Consider the following 23,245-nt stretch of genomic DNA (forward strand, 5'->3'; position numbering starts at 1 on the left):
CTGGTTGGCCCTCTCGGCCTGGCCGTTGGTCTGAGGATGGAACCCCGATGACAGGCTGACGGTGGCACCGATGGCAGAGCAGAAAGCCTTCCAGACAGCAGAAGTGAACTGGGGGCCACGGTCAGACACTATATCACGGGAAAGACCGTGGACCCGGAAAACCTCCCTGACCAGCAGATCCACAGTCTCTCGGGCTGAAGGCAGTTTAGACAGGGGCAAAAAGTGAGCAAATTTACTGAAGTGATCAACGACAGTCAGTACAACGGTGTTACCGTCGGAGGCGGGCAGACCAGAGACGAAATCCAAGGACAGATGCGACCAGGGACGGTGTGGAACAGGCAGGGGGCGCAGCAGACCGGCACTGTCCCGAGTGGAGGGCTTACTCTGGGCACAAACAGGACAGGCAGAAACAAAAGACCCAGTATCCTCCGTCATGGAAGGCCACCAGAACCGCCTACGGAGGAAGGCTACGGTACGGGTTACTCCAGGATGGCAGGTAAGTTTGGAAGAGTGAGCCCACTGCAACACGCTAGATCTAACAGCGTCTGGAACAAACAAGCGCCCGGGGGGACGGTTACCTGGGTCAGGCTGAGTCTGTTGTGCTGCCATGACCTCCCTTTCAATGTTCCAGGTGACAGCCGCAGCCGCAACCACACAGGTAGAGGGAACGATGGTGTCAGGTTGGAGCTTGGGCCCAGACTCCTCCCCATGCACACGAGACAGCATCGGGCTTGGCATTCCTGGAGCCAGGTCTGTACGTACGTCAAAGAAAAATTAAAACGACCAAAAAAGAGCGCCCACCTGGCTTGGCGCGCGGTGAGTCGCTTTGCTGACTGGATGTATTCCAGGTTCTTATGGTCAGTCCACACTATGAAAGGAAGCTCAGACCCCTCCGGAAAATGTCGCCATTCCTCCAGTGCCAATTTCACCGCCAGGAGCTCACGATTCCCCACATCATAGTTCCTTTCAGCTGGGGAGAGACAGCGAGACAGGAAGGCACAGGGGTGTGTCTTGCCATCCTCTCTGGAGCGCTGAGAAAGGACCGCCCCCACCCCAATCTCAGAGGCATCCACTTCTACAACGAACTGCTTGGTTGGGTCTGGCTGGATGAGGATAGGGGCTGTGGTGAAGCGGTGCTTGAGGGCTTGGAAAGCTGCCTCTGCTACAGGGGTCCACAGGAACGGTCTGGAGGTGGAGGTAAGAGCGGTTAGTGGGGCTGCAACGCGGCTGTAGTTGCGGATGAACCATCTGTAGAAGTTGGCAAACCCGAGGAACCTCTGAAGCTGCTTACGGCTGGTCGGGCTTGGCCACTCAAGAACCGCTCTGACCTTGGCGGGGTCCATTCTCACCTGCCCATCGGCCACGATGTAGCCCAGGAAGGTGACTGAAGGGGCATGGAATTCGCACTTCTCTGCTTTTACGAAAAGGCGGTTCTCCAGAAGCCGTTGAAGGACTTGGCGGACGTGCATGACATGCTCTGACAGGTCTCTGGAAAAAATCAGGATATCATCCAGGTAAACAAAAACGAAATGATCCAACATGTCACGTAGGACGTCATTGACCAGACTCTGGAAGACAGCTGGGGCATTAGTGAGACCAAACGGCATCACCAGATATTCAAAATGCCCCAGGGGGGTGTTGAAGGCAGTCTTCCATTCATCTCCGTCTCGAACCCGGACAAGGTGGTAAGCATGGCGGAGGTCTAGTTTACTGAACACTGTGGCTCCCTGCAGAGAATCAAAAGCGGAAGTCATGAGGGGCAGAGGGTACTTATTCTTGACTGTGATGTAATTGAGGCCTCTATAGTCAATACACAGCCGGAGGGTCTTGTCCTTCTTGGCCACAAAAAAGAACCCCGCACCAAGGGGTGATGATGACGGGCGAATAAGACCAGCAGCCAAGGAGTCCTTGATGTACCTCTCCATGGACTCCCACTCAGGCTTGGGCGATGAGGGGGCGATGAGGAGGCAGGGAAAGAGCTTGCTGCTTGTTGAACACGGCTTGGAGGTCATGGTACTCTGGAGGCATCAGTGACAGGTCAGAGGTCTCAGAGCTTGACACCTGACAGGGGACAGACTGAGGCAGAGCAGACTGGAGGCATATGGCATGACAGACGGGACTCCAACTTGAAATTCTGGCCGATGACCAATCAATATGGGGACTATGCTTAACCAGCCAGGGATGACCAAGTATAATGGGAACAAAGGGAGAATTGATAACGAAAAAGCTTAACTCCTCTTGATGGTTTCCCGACAACAGGAGGCGCACAGGCTCGGTCTTAGAGGTTATCCGGGCCAGGAGACGTCCATCCAGGGCATTAGCTTCAAGAGGCTGGTCCAGACTCACAGTGGCAAGACCTAGCTGCTTCCTAAAAGCTTTCATCAGCTCCAGAGTCAATTAAAGCCAAAAGTTTAGTGGACTGACCTTTAAAACTGATGGTAGCTTGCAACTGGGTACGTGGGCGAGGAGACAGAGGGCAAACAGTTGGGCTCACGAGGATCCTCCCCCTCTCTCGTGAGCCTGCTAGTTTGACGGAACGGTGAGGGCAGGAGGCGAGAAAGTGACCAGGCTGACCACAATACAAGCAGCTGTTCTCGGTGATGCGGCGTTGACGCTCCTCCGGGTTGAGCCGGAAGCGGCCGAGTTGCATCGGCTCCGAAGCTGGGGAAGAGTCACGCCTCGGGCTTTCTCGGAGGACGGCAACCTCAGTCGAGCGAGCTCGGCCCCCAGAGTTTGGAGGTGTGGCCCGTGGTAAGTTGTTGTGACCAGGAAAGCGGCGTGTCCTCTCTTGCCTCCGCTCCCGGAGACGGTTGTCCACACGAATGGCCAGGGTAACCAATTCCTCCAACCCTCCAGGCTCGGGGTAGGAAACCAATTCGTCCTTTATGGATTCGCTTAGCCCGTTGGAAAAGCTGGCCTGGGGGGACTCGTTGTTCCATCCGCTCTCCGCTGATAGCGTACGGAACTCAACTGAGTAGTCAGCGACGCTGCGGGAACCCTGGCGGAGAGAGATCAGTCTTTTTGACGCATCCTTTCCCCGCACGGGATGATCAAAAACCTGGCGAAAAGCAGTGGTGAACTCAGCGTAGGATGAGGAAGTGGAGGCCCGCATCTCCCACACCGCTGTAGCCCAATCCAGGGCGCTTCCCCGGAGAAGACCCATGATGTAAGCGACTTTGGCTCCATCCGTGGAATATGACTGGGGCTGCTGGTTAAACACATTCTCACACTGCATCAAAAAAGGGAGACAAAGTCCAAAATCTCCATCATACTCCATGGTTCCTTAGCCGAAGTTGATGGCGCTGGGGGTGGCGGAGCTGGAGGGGCGGATCCCGGGCTAGCGGAGGCACTAAGTTGGGTCTGGATTCCGGAGATCTTTGAGCTGAGCCCACGGAGGGCGTCAGCCATCCCCTGTAGCACCTGGCTGTGCTGGCCGAGGACCGATTCCTGGTTGGCTACAGCCTGGCAGACCGTGGCCAGTTCTGTGGTGGAATGGTCTGCTGGGTCCATAGTGGCTGGAACGTACTGTCACGTATCGGGAAGGAACCCAAAAGCAGACGGGACAACCAGGTAAGGGAAGAATCCAGTCTTTATTGAAGTGACCGATCTCGGGGGTAGAGCAGGAGGTGGCTCTGTGGCAGGTAGGCAGGCAGGCAGAAGTCCATGAATGGCGACGTTCCAGCGAAGACTGGTCCATAGTGGAGGCCTTTTAAGGGTGAGGGCGATTGCCGGGGTGAAGGGGGGGTCAGCAGGTGTCAGCTGGCGTAGCAGGTGTCAGCTGGTGCAGCAGGTGTCAGCTGGTGTAGCAGGTGTCAAGGGCGATCGCTTTGATGTCAAGGGCGAGAGGCTGTGACACGTAGGAAAAATGTCAGTTTTAACTTCTTTCAAGTCTTTTGAAATAAGCCAATAATCAATCCTTGAGTGACTGATTTATGTCTTATTGCACCATGTGTATGCTCTTTGAGCTGGATGAGAATCCCTCCATAAATCTAATAAATCAAATCTTTGTGCAAACAACTTTACATGTGAGTTAGAGGAGTCTAAACCCCTAGAAGGCCACCTATCCATGCAATTATCAAATACAACATTAAAGTCTCCACCAAAGATTATAAAAGAACCTGGATATTTAGACAGCCAGTGCAGTAAATGCTCTTCCAACCTGTCAAAATAAAGATTATTCTGTGTTTGACTGTTAAATCCATACACATTGACTAAAATATAGATAGAGTGTGCAACCTCAAGTATCAGAAAAATATAATGACCGTCTTTATCACAGTCAGAGATTAAGATTTTTCCATTAAATCTGTTTTTCAGTATACAAACACCAGCAGAACGCTCTGTACCATGGGACAACCACAAATCATTTCCCCACTGCGACCTCCAGAAACACTTGTCTTGCTCAATTGAGTGGGACTCTTGTATAAAGCAAAAATCTGTGCCAAACTGCTTACAATATAAAAATATAGCTTTACGTTTCACATTGCTTCTTAAACCTCTCGCATTTAAAGAGATAATAGACAACGACATAAGGATAGAGCAAGGAAAGAAAAAAGAAAAAAGGACAAATAAGTGAAAGCTTAGACCAAATAAGTGAAGAAGTGATTAAACTGAGAACGTGTGGTCACTTAAGAGAGTACTGTTGAAGGTGAGAACTGCAAACCCTGGATGAAGGACCAGTGAACTTGAGCCATAACAAAACGTATTTACAATAAAATACAGCCAAAGTAACCTGTAGCTCACCTCATGTGAGTGTGTGAGTTTTGAAGGCAAAAAGTGAAATCTCTCACTCGTTTTAAATAGTCCAACAAAAATAGCTGCTGTTCAACTCACACAATACTCAATGTATGCATGAGTGCTTAAAATAAAGTGCATATTCAAATTATAAATAACTGAGAAATATATGGCAGCTTAAACCTAGTTAGCTTTTGAGTGCAATTACACCTAATATCAAGTAACAAGAAGAAAGAGCAGTCAATGTAAGAGATGAATAGAAGGCAGTTGAACCTTTTCCTCGCTGTTAGGCACTTCCGTTTCCTACTGGAGGGCCGTCAGTTCACGGCTTTCGTCGATCACAAACCGCTGGTGTTCGCGATTGCCAAGGTGGCAGAGCCGTGGTCAGCCCGCCAGCAGCGACAGTTGGCCTACATCTCAGAGTTTACCACCGACGTGAGGCATGTCGCTGGGAAGTCCAACCCGGTCGCCGACTGTCTCTTCCGGGCCATCGCTGGTGCCGCCCATTTGGGACTCGACTACAGCCAGATGGCGGCTGACCAGGCCGCCGACTCAGGAGTGCAGGCATGCAGGACCACCGTCACAGGGCTGCAGTTGGAGGATGTGGCTTTCGACGACGCCGGCGCCACGCTCCTGTGCGACGTCTCTACGGGTCAGCCCCGCCCCGTCGTTCCGACTGCTTGGAGGCGACGGGTTTTCGACGCAGTCCATGGGCTGTCTCACCCTGGCAGAAAGCTTTCACAGAGGTTGGTGGCGGCAAAGTTTGTCTGGCATGGACTCAAAAAGGATGTGAGGGGCTGGGCTGACACCTGTGTGGAGTGCCAACGCTCCAAAGTGCCCCGGCACGTCAAAGCGCCCCTGATACCTTTCACGGTGCCTGAGAGGAGGTTCGACCACGTGAATGTGGACCTGGTAAGCCCCCTACCCCCTCCCGTGTGTAACGGGGGCAGTCCTATGCTGTTCTATGCTGGTCAGCCTGCTGCATGCCCGTCACTCTCATCAGTAGCTCTGCGTTGTGTTCTAGTTGGGTGGGGCCCCAGGTGTTGTGGGGGGCCCTCAGTCTCTCATCATCATCATCATCATGATCAAAGAAGGAGGGGGGACACACAGGACTCTATTTGGCCCACCTTGCCATTTATTTTGGTTTCAAACCCTTCGACAACCGTCCAGTCCTCCAGCGGGAGCGGTGTTTCTTACGGACGTGGGGGTCGAAGTTCAACCACTGCCCGGACTCCACTCGTGTGCGTTAGAAGTAGAAACCGTCCACGGGACTCCGATGTAAGAAAGGATAAACAAGTATTTTATCCCACAGCTTGCAGTATCTTCTTACAGGGATACTCAAGGTTACGTTCTCCTCAACCAGCAAAACTGTCCCACGGTAAGAAACACGTGTGGCTCGGCTCGATTGCTGCTTGAGACTCCTCCCACAAAACAAAAATGGCCTCTCCCGCGTTCCCTCTTCCGTGTACCCACAAGACCTCTCTCTTAAAGCGACAGTACACGTATATGACGGTCGTTGGAAAACATACATAAAAGTAAATAATGACATAAAATAAAATGTAGTAAACACAAATAACAGCACACAGACAGGATTTGGTGATATTTCATACTCAAACAAAATAAAATAAAAACATTAATTTTAACCTGGTTACACGTGGTTTCACATACCTGTTCACCACGCGATGGCCAGAGGCCGTCCCGCTTTTGTCCACGACAGCGCCTGTGGTTGCCCGAGCGTTCATCGGAACCTGGGTCGCCCGCTTTGGCACCCCATCTGACCTCTCCTCGGACAGAGGGCCGCAATTCACGTCAGCGCTCTGGGAGGAGATCGCCGCGGGTTTAGGGGTGAGGCTCCATCGTACCACAGCGTATCACCCTCAAGTTTATGGATTGGTCGAGAGGTTCCATCGCTCGATGAAGGCCGCATTGCGGGCTACCCTCAAGGACGACCGCTGGGTCGACAAACTGCCTTGGGTCATGCTTGGGCTCAGGACGGCCCCTAAGGAGGACCTCCAGTCCTTATCCGCCGAACTGGTCTACGGACAGCCACTTCGGGTCCCGGGGGATTTCCTTCTCACCGCCACAGCTCCCTGGTCCGCCAGCTGCCAAAGGACTGCGCTGCAGGAGGAAGCCAGGGCTTTTGCACCGGTCCCCACTTCTCAGCATGGCGGCTCTCAGTCCTATGTCCCCACGGAGCTGCGGTCGGCGGAGTATGTTTTCATCCGTCACGACGCGCACCGCGGTCCCCTGCGGCCATCCTACGACGGCCCATTTCGGGTACGGGACACTGGAGATAATCACTTTGTGGTGGAGGTTGGCAGCAGGCTGGAGCGGGTTTCTGTGGACCGCCTCAAGCCTGTTCACCTGGACTTAGACCGCCCTGTTGGTCTGGCGCCCCCCGGCCCTGCCCCCCTCCCCCGGCGAGCCGCCCCCTGCTTCCCCAGCCCCTCCCTTTCCCCGGTCCAGCTGTGAGGACTCTGCTGCTTTGCCTGCGGTTAACCAGCCCCCAGCTCCTGTTCAGCGGAGCCGTTGGGGCAGAAAGATCCGCCCCCCTCGCCACACTGACTTTTCCTATTAAGGCGAATTCTGGGGGGACGTGTGTGTGATGTTCAGTATTAGGGGAATACACCTTTAAGGACACAGGGAGTTATGGGATAGTAAGCAGAGCAGCCACGGGAGCGGGAAGGTAGACGAGAGTCAGTCGGATTATGTGCACGTTATGCATGGAGCGAAATAAACATGCCGAAGCTCCACGGCTAATTCAGAAACGGTGTTATCATCTGTGAGAGTGAAAAGTAGGTCATTACAATGGCGACGAGGACTTTGTGGATTGACGGAACCTGCACTGCGGAATTGAATTATGAACTCTAATCAGTAGTAACAAAAGGGTAATAACGTTCAGCTAACTGCATTAGCTGAGCTAGCTAGCACGAATCAACAAGTTCACCCAAGTCATCCGCCATCTCATCATGGCAAAGTTTTTCGCGTCGGGCGACGCGTTCCCGGCGTTTCATATCCATGGAGGTGCCCCGGGGACGTTGGGACCTAGATGGGAGAAATGGACGGCTCGTTTCGAAAATGTCTTGTTGGCCATGGACATCAAAGACAATACTAGGAAACGTGCCATGCTACTTCATTATGTGGGCGAACAGGTATATGACATTTTTGTGACGCTGCCTGATAAGGGAGTCGCTAAAGACTTTGATAAAGCCGTTAAGGCACTTGAGACTTATTTTTCACCAAAGAGGAATGTGGATTTTGAGGTGTACAAGTTTAGGCAATCTACACAGTCTGGAAATGAAACCGTTGGGGAATACTATGTCCGCTTATGCACACTTGCAGTATCCTGTGAGTTCTCTGATGTTGACGCAGAAATAAGACGCCACATTGAGCAAACCTGCGTATCTCACAAGCTTAGGAGAAAAGCTCTCACTGATCCTACGGTGAATCTGACAAAACTCCTGGAACTAGCCAGGCTGGAAGAAGCGTCTGAGCAACAAGCGCGTGAAATGGAGAAACGATCAGACACCGAGAGCGCAGGAATCAGCGGGCTAGGCAACCTACTCATTCTGCCCGGCAGCCTGCGCATACGGCCCCAGGCGCGCACGGACGTGAGTGCTTCAACTGTGGTGGCTCATTCCCTCATCAAGGTGACTGCCCAGCACGTGGGCTTGCATGTCGCACTTGTGGCAAACAAAATCATTTCTCAAAAATGTGCCGGTCGCGCCCAAGACAAAGTATGAACTATGTACAATGTCAACAGTCAGATGACACCTCAAAATCAAATGCCCACTCACCGCGTCCCAATGAAGACAGCACAGACCACTCGCCCAGATATCTTTTTACACTGAAAGACCCAGCTATCACAGCGCCAAAACAGACCATTCAGATAAATGGGTCGCCTCTCGAAGTGCATGATAGATACAGGAGCCTCAGTCAATGTAATGGACTATTGCACATTTCAATCACTCCCAGCCCGCCCAGTACTGCAGAACACATCAGTCCAGATTTTTGCTTATGGCTCCCGCACGCCTCTGCCAATGCGCGGGCAATTCTGCTCACAACTCGGCTTCCGAGACAGAATTGTCAGAGAAACATTCGTCGTGGTCGACAAGGCAGCGATTCCTGTAGTAAGCTGCCAGACAGCAGTTGCCCTCGACCTAGTCCGCCTGGTCAACAATGTACGTGTGCCGCTCATGCTCCAAAAAAAAATTCCCCACCGTTTTTCAAGGCATTGGAAAGCTCAAGGATCACCAAGTGAAAATCCACATTGACACTACAGTGCAACCAGTGGCTCAACAACACAGGCGCATCCCCTTCCACATGAGACAGCTAGTGGAACAGGAGCTGGAGAAACTAGAGGCGCTAGACATCATCGAACGTGTTGAAGGCCCCACGCCATGGGTCTCTCCGGTGGTAGTAGCTCCAAAGCCCAAACAACCAGGAAAAATCAGACTGTGTGTTGACACAAGACGCCCAAACGAAGCCATCAAGCGTGAGAGGCACCTCACTCCCACAGTGGATGACATTCTAGCAGACCTCAATGGGGCAAAAGTGTTTTCCACACTTGATCTGACAGCTGGCTACCACCAGATTGAACTCCATCCTGACTCCCGCTACATAACAACCTTCACAACACATGTGGGCCTGAGGCGCTACAAACGACTCAACTTTGGGATATCTTCAGCGGCAGAGATTTTCCAAAACACCATTAGAGAGACACCGTCTGACATCCCGGGTGTTCTGAACGTCAGTGATGACATGCTGGTGTATGGCACTAGCCAAGAAGAACATGACAAGAGCCTAGAGGCGGTCCTTACGCGTCTCAGTGAATGTAACCTCACACTCAATGCTGACAAATGTGACTTCAACAAGACCAAGGTGGAGTTTTTCGGATATGTATTCTCAGATCAAGGCATCTCAGTGGACCCCAAGAAGGTGGCTGCAGTCAAGGAGACCCCAGCCCCACAGAACCGAGGAGAGGTCAGAAGTTTCTTTGGCCTTGTCACATACTGTGGTCGTTTCATTCCAGGTCTAGCCACCCTGACACAGCCTCTCAGAGAGCTCACAAAGAAAGACCAGCTGTGGGACTGGTCCCCAACCCACCAGACAGCTTTTGACAAACTCAAAAATGCACTGAGCAGCGACACAGTCATGGCCTATTTTGACCAATCGAAACACACAGAAGTTGTTGTGGACGCAAGCCCTGTAGGCCTAGGGGCTGTTCTTACCCAAACTGACTCTGATGGTACACTGCACACACTTGCCTATGCCAGCAAAACACTGTCACCTGTAGAACAGCGATACTCAGAGACTGAGAGGAAGGCTTTAGCTATAATCTGGGGCTGCCTTCATTTCCAGCTATATCTACTCGGATGCCCATTCACAATGGTTACTGACCACAAGCCGCTGGTGCCCATGTTTAACAAGCCATCTTCCTCTCCCCCTCCCAGAATTGAACGCTGGCAACTAAAGCTACAGAACTTCAACTTCTCTGTGACCTACAAGGCAGGTGTTGGTAACCCAGCAGACTACTTCTCCAGACACCCAGTCCACACACACGAGTCGAAGAACACACATGCTACCGAGCTGGCTGAAGCACATGTGAGTTTCATCATTGACCATGATGTTCCCCACGCTATGACACTGCAAGAGATCCACACTGCCACACAGTCTGACCCATGCCTCCAGCGGGTCATAGCTGCGGCCAGAACAGGACAGCGGCACACTCTTCTGAAACAGACAGCAGACATGTCTCCAGCCCAAAAAGAACCAGATGGTCACTCTGACAGAGCTCCAGCGTTCCTCTGTGGAGATGGGAGAACCTTCCAGAAGGACAACCATCTCTGCAGCACTCCACCAATCAGGCCTTTATGGTAGAGTGGCCAGACGGAAGCCTCTGCTCAGTAAAAGGCACATGACAGCCCGCTTGGAGTTTGCCAGAAAGCACCTAAAGGACTCTCAGACCATGAGAAACAAGATTCTCTGGTCTGATGAAACCAAGATTGAACTCTTTGGCCTGAATGCCAAACGTCACGTCTGGAGGAAACCAGGCACCTCTCATCACCTTGCTAATACCATCCCTACAGTGAAGCATGGTGGTGGCAGCATCATGCTGTGGGGATGTTCTTCAGCGGCAGGAACTGGGAGACTAGTCAGGATCGAGGGAAAGATGAATGGAGCAAAGTACAGAGAGGTCCTTGATGAAAACCTGCTCCAGAGCGCTCAGGACCTCAGACTGGGGCGAAGGTTTACCTTTCAACACGACAATGACCCTAAGCACACAGCCAAGACAACGAAGGAGTGACTTCGGGACAAGTCTGTGAATGTCCTTGAGTGGCCCAGCCAGAGCCCAGACTTGAACCCCATTGAACATCTCTGGAAAGACCTGAAAATAGCTGTGCAGCGACGCTCCCCATCTAACCTTACAGAGCTGGAGAGGATCTGCAGAGAAGAATGGGAGAAATACCCCAAATATAGGTGTGCCAAGCTTGTAGCTTCATACCCAAGAAGACTTGAGGCTGTAATCGCTGCCAAGGGTGCCTCAACCAAGTACTGAGTAAAGGGTGTGAATATTTATGTACATGCAATATTTCAGTTTTTTATTTTTAATAAACTTGCAAACATTTCTACAAAACGTTTTTCACTTTGTCATTATGGGGTATTGTGTGTAGATTGATGAGAGCAAAAAAGGAATTTAATCCATTTTGGAATAAGGCTGTAACATAACAACATGTGGAGAAAGTGAAGGGGTGTGAATACTTTCCAGATGCACTGTAGAACGTTTTTGCAACAGAGTGAAAAAATATTGTCAAGTCAAGATGTGCCAAGCTGGGCGTCTGAGTAGCGTGGCAGTCTATTCCGTTGCCTACCAACACATGGATCGCCGGTTCGAATCCCATTGTTACCTCCGGCTTGGTCGGGCGTCCCTACAGACACAACTGGCCGTGTCTGCGGGTGGGAAGCCGGATGTGGGTATGTGGCCTGGTCGCTGCACTAGCGCCTCCTCTGGTAGGTCTGGGCACCTGTTCGGGGGGGGGGGGATAGCGTGATCCTCCCACGTGCTACGTCCCCCTGGTGAAATTCCTCACTGTCAGGTGAAAAGAAGCTGCTGGTGACTCCACATGTATGGGAGGAGATATGTGGTAGTCTGCAGCCCTCCCCGGATCAGCAGAGGGGGTAGAGCAGAGACCGGGACAGCTCGGAAAATAGGGTAATTGGCCAATTACAACTAGGGAGGAAAAGGGGGTAATATCCAAAAAAACAAATGAATAAATAAAAACGTGCCAAGCTGATAGACTCTTTCCCGAAACGACTGAGTGCTATAACAAAATCAAAAGGTGCTTCAATGAAGTATTAGTTTAGGGGTGTGCACACTTATACAACCTGGTATTGTACGTTTTGTTTTTGTTTTTTTTAAATGTCTCTAAAATGTTTCTAATTGTTTTCCCTTGAATTTTATAGTTTGCAATTTTACATTAAAGGTGGAAGAAGTTCTGACATGATTTATCTTAGTTTCCTTTTTTTACACCACAAAAACCTGCCATTTTAACAGGGGTGTGTAGACTTCTTGTATCTATCGCACCTCTTTAATATTCTCGTGTGAATATTGTACTGCTGCAAATTTTTTGTCAATGTTAAACTTCTAAGATTTTTTGTTTGTTGTTGCTTTGCACAGAAAATATCTGTATTACTTCCTTGCTTGCTTAACATGGACCTACTTCCACGTCACCATATGTTATAGCATGTATGTGTTCTATTTGATATATATCTGTTCGTCAAGTCAAATCCTGTGCATGAGCAAAACTTGGCAAATAAAACAGTCTGTGATGTTTGGAGGATTGATGGGGTCTAACCAAGTGGGGTTATATGCAGTGCATTGTTGCAGGGTCTTTGCAATTACTATGAATTGGATTAACCACCAAGAGAACCTGGGAAAGAAATACCCAAGGTATTGTAAACCACTAATAAGACACGTTAGTCCCTAGCTAACGGGTCTGACCCCTTAGCCGAGCGGTTAGTGATGTCGACTTGTGGTGCAGTACACCTCGTATCGAATCCCGCACCGGGCAAGGAAATAACCGGTTACGTTGGTGGCAGCGGTGGGATCCGGAAATGTGCAGATCCTCAGAAGTCTCTTCGGAGCGCGGGAATAACAAAGCGCGAGGGCGCGCTTCCGGGGAGGGTGACGACTGTAAACTATTAATAAGACACGTTAGTCCCTAGCTAGCTAACGGGTCTGACCCTTTAGCCGAGCGGTTAGTGACGTCGCCTTGTGGTGCAGTTCACACCGTACCGAATCCCGCACCGGGCAAGAAAGTAACCGGTTACAGTATATTTCCCAAAGGCACGCTCTTATGCAAAATGACAGTGCAGATACCTACCACGGGTATCTGGATCAACCTTAGAGTACAAGATTCATAAATGGTCAAAACTGGGTCGTATTTATAGGCCTTAATGGCGCTTTACCAAAGTCAGTTGCACCTCTAAACAAGAAACCTGCAGTTGATGAGCTTATACAAAAGGAGGGATGGAAAGCACACCCAACATATTATATCGAACTCGGGGGACAACGCAACCACAGGAACTACCGCGGCCGGGAAGCGAACCCGTATCGCCCGCACCGCAGGAGACATCGCTAACCGCTAGACTAAAGGCTCAGACCCGCCAGCCAGCGGCCAACGTGTCTACTTATCCATGTACGTTACAATAGTGTAGTAGTCAAAATCTTGCATAATTTCCCTTAATTTCGAGGTATGAACAATAAAATCATCAAACCAACTTTAATATTACACACAAAGGTGAGTTAAGGACAAATCACATGGACTTTTCACAGCAGCATGGTTTAATTTCCACACAGCTTCAACACTGAGGCATCACCAGAGTCCCACGTCACCAGAGTCCCACATCACCAGAGTCCCACATTACCAGAGTCCCACATTACCAGAGTCCCACATCACCAGAGTCCCACATTACCAGAGTCCCACATCACCAGAGTCCCACATCACCAGAGTCCCACATCACCAGAGTCCCGCATCACCAGAGTCCCACATTACCAGAGTCCCGCATCACCAGAGTCCCACATTACCAGAGTCCCACATTACCAGAGTCCCACATCACCAGAGTCCCACGTCACCAGAGTCCCACGTCACCAGAGTCCCACATTACCAGAGTCCCACATCATCAGAGTCCCACGTCACCAGAGTCCCACATTACCAGAGTCCGACGTCACCAGAGTCCTACGTCACCAGAGTCCCACATCACCAGAGTCCCACGTCACCAGAGTCCCACATCACCAGAGTCCCACATTACCAGAGTCCCACATTACCAGAGTCCCACGTCACCAGAGTCCCACATTACCAGAGTCCCACATTACCAGAGTCCCACATCACCAGAGTCCCACATCACCAGAGTCCCACATCACCAGAGTCCCGCATCACCAGAGTCCCACATTACCAGAGTCCCGCATCACCAGAGTCCCACATTACCAGAGTCCCACATTACCAGAGTCCCACATCACCAGAGTCCCACGTCACCAGAGTCCCACATCACCAGAGTCCCACATCACCAGAGTCCCACATTACCAGAGTCCGACGTCACCAGAGTCCTACGTCACCAGAGTCCCACATCACCAGAGTCCGACGTCACCAGAGTCCCACATTACCAGAGTCCCACGTCACCAGAGTCCCACGTCACCAGAGTCCCACATCACCAGAGTTCACTCACTGCATTTTCCGCCGATGTCCCCGTTACATACTTGTGTTCTGACTTGTAGCTGGTGATTCTGCATTACAGGTGTGATCCTTTTAAAATACTGTGCATCCTGTTGACATTGTGAGAACAGTGTTACATACGTATATGCATCCAAAATCTAAGCTAGTACATGCCCATCTGGTGCTTGTACTGTAAAGCTAACTGGCTAGCATCTCTCTCCTTATGCTCATTAGCATCCATGCTCAGTCATTGTTAATGGGTTGGTCTCACATTTCGTCACATATCACGTGACGGCAACACATCCGCCATGTTGGAGGACAGCGGCTCTAAGCCACAGGATGATGCCGTGTTGTTGTCGCTGCGCCATGCTGAGCGTGTTGTGACGGCCGGAGTGACAGGATGTGTTTCACGGTGCGATTCATACACAACAGCTCTCGCGCTTCACACCTTACAGTGGTTCTTTCCCTCGTGCCAATCTGATGCTTTGCGCCGTCAGCCCACAACTTTGTGAAATGTATTTGCAAACTGTTTCTCAGAGAGTGGCTCGCACCTGCGATGTTTTATTTCCGCATGTTTGTCCGATTTTCGCTTAAAACGTCGTTCTTGTAAACACAGATCGGCAAGGAGAAGGTCAGTGTAGACAGTGGTTGCTACGGGCTAGCTGTCCTCCAACATGGCGGAGCTGTTCGTTGTCAGTCGCTTGTTAGCAGTCACGTGATCCTGATGGCGCGCGAGAGTCAGATGGAGGACAGGAAGTGAAAAGCAGAATGGACGAGATAGAGCTGGTCTAGACGATACCATGAGAGGAAGGTGTAAACAGGAAGTAAGACATGTTGGACATAGTCCTTATGTTATGAAGAGTGATTGTTTTTGGTTTAGCCTGAACTGTGCTAGTTTAGACGATACCATGAGAGGAAAGTGTAAACAGGGAGTAAGACATGTTGGACATGGTCCTTATGTTATGAAGAGTGATTTTTTTTGGTTTAGCCTGAACTGTGCTAGTTTAGACGACACCATGAGAGGGCGACAACGTTAACCAGTCGACTGGTTAACGTTGTCGCCCGGGTGCAGGAGATACGGGTTCGCATCCCGGCTGTGGCGGTTCCCGGGCTGCCCCCCGAATCCGCTACATTGGTGTCAGAAGTGGGATGGTGAGACCGTGAGGTCATCGGAAGCGCGTGCGCCCAGAGGCGTGAGGGAGCTGATATGCTGAAGCGCGGGGGACATGCTTCCCGAAGGAGGGGGGGTAGTGTAACGTGCATGGAATAAGTAGACACGTTGGTCTTTGCCTAACGGGTCGGACCCTTTAGTCGACTGGTTAACGTTGTCGCTTGCGGGGTGGGAGACACGGGTTCGCGTCTCGGCTGTGGCGTCGGTCTCACGGGTTGCCCCCCGATATTCCCTACAATATGTTGTATATATACACATAAGTGTGTATACTTTTTTGTTGTTATAAACGGGGGGTCAAAATGCTCTTTGCATGTACATGGCAACCAGCAAACAAGACGCCAAAAGCCGAGAGGAAGGAGAACATGTGTTGTGTAGTTTCGTTGGAGCGGCCAGACAAAACGTCCGCCCGCCCGCCTGCCTGCCTGCCACTCACGTATGCAGCACTTCTTTGCGGTGTTGGGCAGGGGTGAGGTTTCACACGGCGCTTTTCTCAATGGTGTTGTTTAGACCATGTGTATGATGAATATGACAGGCCTCCTCCACTTCCAACTACGCTGTTTTTTTGAGGGGGGGTTTGTTTTTTTTGTTGGGATTTTTTTGCCTAAAAAAACTAAAAACTAAGAAGTGAAAATTATGAAAAAAGAACAAAGACGGAGGCCATAATGTGTTTGACCCCCTTGAATTATTTCCAAGGAATACCATTAACAAGAGCTTCAAAAGTAATTTCATCTTAAATTTATCTTATTAAGTTAAGGATTAATTCATTATTGGATTAATTAATTTATTCTGTCAAAGCATTATTTAACTGATTAATTAATAATTTTGATAAACAATCTAACGTGAAATTATTTGATTAACTTTGATATTTGAAGGCTCATTAAAGCTGAAATCCGGGATTTCTCTGGCAAATCTGTCCCTGTGTTTAGTGAGGACTGCAAACCAGGTGGAGCAGCCATCGTGGCTGGTGTGCCAGCAGCTCAGCAGGAAACGGTTTGCACCCGTGTCAAAATGGATCCTCTGGCCAAAGCTAACACAGCCTAATGTATTACAGCCTACAACAAACCATATGGGAACTCTGTTTACTGCAATATAAATTATACATCACAAAATGTTGAATCAGTTCATCTGGACACAACGTTTAGGGACAGAAACGTTTCATCATCATCTAAGTGACCTCTTCAGTCTCACCTGACTGCAGGTACCCCACCCTTATAAACAATACAGTGACTGCAGGTACCCCACCCTTATAAACAATACAGTGACTGCAGGTACCCCCACCCTTATAAACAATACAGTGACTGCAGGTACCCCCACCCTTATAAACAATACAGTGATTGCAGGTACCCCACCCTTATAACCAATACAGTGACTGCAGGTACCCCACCCTTATAAACATTACAGTGACTGCAGGTACCCCACCCTTATAAACAATACAGTGACTGCAGGTACCCCACCCTTATAAACAATACAGTGACTGCAGGTACCCCCACCCTTATAAACAATACAGTGATTGCAGGTACCCCACCCTTATAACCAATACAGTGACTGCAGGTACCCCCACCCTTATAAACAATACAGTGACTGCAGGTACCCCACCCTTATAAACATTACAGTGACTGCAGGTACCCCACCCTTATAAACAATACAGTGACTGCAGGTACCCCACCCTTATAAACAATACAGTGGCATAACGACTCAAACCAACGACCAGTTTCATATACAAATATGGGTGTGATCATTAACTAGAGTTACCATGGTCATGTGTACTTTTCAGAGGATTTGGGAATGTTAGCAATCACAGCATTGTAAGATGGTGACAGATGTACTCTTAGCCCCCCTTCCCCTCAGTTCAGGGATGGTCGTTCCCTCTTCACATAGATGGCTGCTTTGATTCCCCGTTCAAACCAGCATTCCTCCCTATCAAGGATGTGCACATCCTCATCCTTGAAAGAGTGGCCACCGGCCTGTAGATGGTGACTGTGTAGATGGTGTAGACTGTGTAGCTGGTGTAGACTTTGTAGATGAGTGTAGACTGTGTAGATGGTGTAGACTGTGTAGATGGGTATAGACTGTGCAGATGGTGTAGACTTTGTAGATGGTGTAGACTGTGTAGATGGTGTAGACTATGTAGATAGTGTAGATTGTGTAGATGGTGTAGATTTGTAGATGGGTGTAGATTGTGTAGATGGTGTAGACTGTGTAGATGGGTGTAGACTGTGTAGATGGTGTAGACCTGGTCTGAGGTGTTAGCTCTCCGGTGTTGTGCCATCCTCTTGACCAGCGTCTGTTTGGTCTCGGCAACCCTCCTGGTACTTAACAGCTACACTATATTGCTGTTTGTGCTGGGGGACCCGGTCCTTGGGGTGGACTGATTTCTGATGCAGCATGTTTTGGGGTTTGAAAGCAACTGAAATGTGGTGTTTGGAAAATATGCATCTCAACTTTTCCGACACTCCCACCACATACAGAATCACTACTGGTTTACGCTTAGACAGCTGTTGTTCTCCTCCTCTCTTGGATCAGCTGGAGCACTGTTCAGGGTCTTCCTGGCTTAGACAAGCGCCCAGTCAGGATAACCACACTTAACCAGGGCCTGTTTAATGTGGGATTTCTCCCCTTCCCTGACCGCTGTGTCGGAGGGGACGTTGTCAGCTCGGTGGTGCAGTATCATGATGACTCCTAGTTTGTGCTCCAGTGGATGATGAGAGTCAAACCTTAAGTACTGATCAGTGGAGGGGGGGGGGGTCTAGAGGTTGTGGCGGATTCCATCAGCTGCACTTCCAGCTGCTTAAGAGTGGGTATCCACCACAACCAGAAACATACGTCCCTCCAAAGGACCAGCAAAATCCACATGGATTCTCTGCCATGGCGTCCCCAGCAATGGCCATGAATGCAGCGGGGAGAGACTGGGAGACTTCTGGCTGCATTGACATGAACGAAACACTTTGGCCTGCTGTTCAATTTGAGCGTCAATCCCCGGCCACCAGATGTAACTACCACCAATGGCTTTCATTTTAACCACTCCCGGGTGCCCCAGATGCAGCTCTTTCAGTAATTGTCTCAATTTTGGGGGCACATTTACCCGGTTGCCCCACAGAAGGTACCCCTGGACCACTGTGAGCTTATCTTTCATTAAGTAAAAGGGTGTCAAGGCAGTGTCCTGCCCTTTCACCACAGGAAACTGCCCTGACAAAACCATGTCCACCACTTGAGAGGGCACTGGGTCATCCCTTGTTTCTTTGTGAATGTCTGTGATGAATACAGGCAGGGAGTCCAGGTGCTGTATCACCACTGTATCCGCTGAACCCGGTTTGTCCTTGTGTGCTACCTGCAGCAGCAGGCATGACAGGCCATCCGCACTGCCATGATCACATGTGATCACGTGCCATGAGCATTCCTGTACTGAATCGTGTAGTTGTGAGCTGTTAATACAAGGGCCCATCGTTGAAGCCTAGCAGCTGCCATAGACAGACGGAATAGCTTTGCTGGGGCTTGATATTGTTGTCAGTGGCCGGTGGCCAGTAAGTAGGGGGAAATTACACCCATACAGATATGCAGGAAATTTGCATACGCCAAATATTTCAAGGGCTTCCCCTTCGATTTGAGCATAGTTTTGCTCTGCTTTTCTCAAGGTTCTGGAGGCGAACGCCATGCGTCCCTCTTGACCATCAGACATCATATGAGAAAACACCATGCCCATGCCATAAGGCGAGGCATCACATGCTAGTCTGATCTGCAGTTGGGGATCATAATGAGTCAGTACTCTCTCTGAGAGGAGCTGTTCTTTTGCCATACACAACACTTCTTCGCACTCCAGAGACCATTTCCATTGTGCCCCCTTGTGTAGCAATGCTTGCAAGGGGCTGAGTTTTGTTGCCATGTTTGGAACAAATCTGCCATAATAGTTTATTAATCCCAGAAAAGAGCGGAGCTGGCTTACATTCATTGGGGCAGGGGCCTCTGGGGATTTGTGGAGGCCTGTGGCATCGATATGTCCCAGGTATTCCAGTGAGCTTTTTAAAAACTCACACATTTCATGCTGCACCCAGAGGTCAAGTTTCTCCAAGCGGCTCAGCACTGTTTTTCAGGTGATCAGTGTCATCACATTCAGTCACTAGGGCGTGATCCAGAAAAGAGTACACATCGAGGATCCCCTGAACAACTTGGTCATGACTCACTGGAAGACGGAGGGCGCTGACGTTATTCCCAAAGGCAGCCGGTTGTAACGGAACATTCCCTTGTATGTTGTGATGGTGAAGTATTTGTGGGAGCTCTCCTGGACTGGCACCTGAGAGGTCAAGTTTGCTGAAACCCTGGTGCCCCGCTAAAGAAGCAAACAAGTCCTCTATCTGGGGGATGGGATAATGTTCAGCACAGAGGATGGGGTTGATGGTTACTTTAAAATCCCTGCAGATGCACACACACCCTTTTTCTTTGTGATTGGCACGATGGGAGTGGCCCATTCACTGACCTGGGGAAATCACCAAGAGTTGTTGTAGGCACTTTCAGCTTCTCTGAAATAAGGGAGACTGCTGCCCCAGTGTCTAGATCCACCTCTGCTGTTTGCCCCTCTATTTCTGGCCTGGCCCAGATTGCAGAAGAGGCTGGATTGTCCCGCTGTATGACATTTCTTCTCCACATCCCATCATTAGCTACATCTACCATGTTCAGGGCTAATTCAGCGTCTGAGTGTCGTATCAGTGTCACTCGGCTCAGCACTAGTGTCCAGCTTATTAACCTGTCTTTGAATTTTCCTTCCTTTGCCTTTTTCTCCCTCGCTGTGTTTGCTGCTTTATTTCCCTGCTTCTGTCTTTGCATGTGTGTGAAACGTGGCCTTTCTTATCAGGGCGGTGGCAGATCTGATCTTTGTAGAAGCAGCCACTTTCATTATGATTTGAACGACCACTCCGGGTGCATGTCCTCCCTGGAGTTGATGAGGGACGTGGCATTCACCTTCATGGAGCTGGTAAGCGGCTGGGACTCCCTTGCCACCGTCTCTATAGAGATGGCGATTTCCACCACTTTCTGGTAGGTAAGGGCAGCTTCTTTTAGTAGTCTCTTCTGTATATACTTGGTGTTGAGTCCGCAGACCAACCGGTCCCTCAATGCATCCTGCAGATGAGCTCAAAACTCACAGTGCTCTGACAGATTTTTTTCCTTCAGATCTGTGATATACTGTGCTGTTGTCTCCTCTCCACTTGATGTCTTTTGTGAAAGCCATATCTTCCAGATATCACAGTGGGTTACCGGGAGAAATGGGCTTGTAGTATTTCCATAGTCTGAGCATAAGCTTTCTCTTTCACCTTACTTGGGGGTTTTATTTTTTTGGATCCCCCCCCCTTTTTCTCCGAAATTGTATCCAGCCAATTACCCCACTCTTCTGCTCCACCCCCCCCCCCCTGCTGATCCGGGGAGGGCTGCAGACTACCACATGCCTCCTCCGATACATGTGGAGTCGCCAACCGCTTCTTTTCACCTGACAGTGAGGAGTTTCACCAGGGGGAAGTAGCGCGTGAGAGGATCACGCTATTCCCCCCAGTTTCCCCCTCCTCCCCGAACAAGATCCTCGATCGACCAGAGGAGGCGCTAGTGCAGCGACCAGGACGCATACCCACATCCGGCTTCCCACTAGGCTCTGTGCATAACTGTAGTCCACTGACTTCCGGTTTCTACTGCAGCGGCCATACCAGTTTCCTGTGTGTTGGCGCGGGCTATTGACCATGGCATGTTATGAGGATGAGTCCTCATAATGGCGGACGTAACTTGATATGTCCAACTTGAAACTTTTCACCCGGTTGCTGGTAGGTGCAGGTGAAAGTTTGTTGACTATTCTGTGCATGTGCGTGAGTGTTAGCATGAAGGAGGTGGATATTTAATTTATCATCCATTTTCTTCGGGGTCCTCCCTATGTTCCCCGGGTCCTATAGTCCCCGGGTCCTATGTTCCCCGCTTTGTATGAGACCGGGGAATATCGGACCTTTTTGTATACAGAGGGCCCTATATTCCCCACTTTTCCCCAAAAGGGTCCTATGTTCCCCGTTTTGTATGTGCAGGGGAACATAGGACCTTTCTTTATAAAAAGGGTCCTATGTTCCCCTAGGGCACCCGGGGAACATAGGACCCTTTTTATAAAGAAAGGTCCTATGTTCCCCGGTCAGCAGGTTTGACGCTGTTTGGCGCAAAAAGTGCATTTTCAATAATGCATTATTTAGGGCAGATTATTAAGAAGACAATGAATCATACGATTTCTATTTTTATATCACAAAAACGAATTCACAAAGTCCAGGTTGGCTAAAGTATGTGGAAACTTTAGACACTACACCAATTTCAATTTATTAGGCTATAGCCTATATTTGGGCCCATAACCCACCCCGGTAGTTCTCTGATATTTATGCGCGAAATGTGTCACTTACCGAGGAAAATGCGCCTCGCCGAGTAGGTGAGCTGGCTCGTCTGTGTCTGAATGTAATATAGTAAGCCTATGTTCCTTGAGCAACTGTACCCGGGCATAGCTCAGTCGGTAGAGCTCTCGCCTATGGATCGCAAGGTCGTGAGTTCGATCCCGGGTGCCGCCAACTCAGCGTATGAGTAGCACATTGTGCGAGAAGTGCTGGGAGCTGAGGATAGGTGTTGTGTTCCGTCCTCAGCAGTCCATCTCCCAGAGGTCTAGCGCATTGTACCAGGGATAGACTCCTGCAAAAGCTGGCTGATACCGACAAGAGGCCAATTCCGACCCACTTCTTCGGGGCCGTGCCTATAGTCCCCGGGTCCTATATTCCCCGGGTCCTATGTTCCCCGATCGGGGAACATAGGACCCTTTCGAAAAAAAAGGGTCCCATATTCCCCGTTTTCCCCTAAAAAGGTCCTATAATCCCCGTTGCAATAGACACCGGGGAACATAGGACCCTCTTTTGGAAAAAGGGTCCTATATTCCCCGCTGTTTCCAGGGGAACATAGGACCTTTTTCCAAATAAAGGGTCCTATATTCCCCGCTATTGCCAATCGAGGAACAAACCGGGGAACTTAGAACCCTTTTTGCAAATTAATTTCCTTAACGGGTCCAAAATAATAAAAACTGGGGTCAAGGCTGAGATGTAGGCTACGACAATCTGTTCCTCCGCTGATTAAATTAGGCCGTATTACCATTGTTGGCTGTTGTATATCGCAGGCCACCTTGAGTGTGTATCCAAATTCGGCCTATAGAGGAGGCTGTAATTTGCTTTATTGTTATTTCTTACCAATATTTACTGCAGTAGGCCTAGTTAGTTGGCTCTCCGGCTCAGCATGGACAGTCGGCAACCAACGCAAGTTTGTCTTGCAGTAGGCCCGCCTACCAGTATAACCAGTAGCCATTTCCACCTTCGCTCAAAGTTCAATTTGCACAGCACTGGACACTTCAGCCACTTTCTTGTTACTTTGCAGTTCGTTTTCCATATTAAATCACTTGGCAGACTTTCTTTCAAAAAGACTTTAATGATGAACTTTTTAGGCAGAGAACTTAGACCAGGACTTGAAATTTAGGACCAGCACAAAGTATCCATCAACGGGGGCCGCCTACCTTACACAATAGGCTAATTGCCCAATAATAATAATATGTGCTTCTCAAAAAACTAAAGGCTTGTGGAGGTGC

At 49.8% G+C, this 23,245-nt stretch overlaps 1 pseudogene; it reads left to right on the forward strand.

Annotated features, from left to right (window-relative positions):
- The window catches only part of LOC130131448 (protein FAM184A-like), a 187,850-nt pseudogene that overhangs the window by 158,913 nt on the left and 5,692 nt on the right, over window positions 1-23,245 (forward strand).

Source organism: Lampris incognitus, chromosome 21, assembly GCF_029633865.1.
Source record: "Lampris incognitus isolate fLamInc1 chromosome 21, fLamInc1.hap2, whole genome shotgun sequence".
Lineage (NCBI taxonomy): Eukaryota > Metazoa > Chordata > Actinopteri > Lampriformes > Lampridae > Lampris > Lampris incognitus.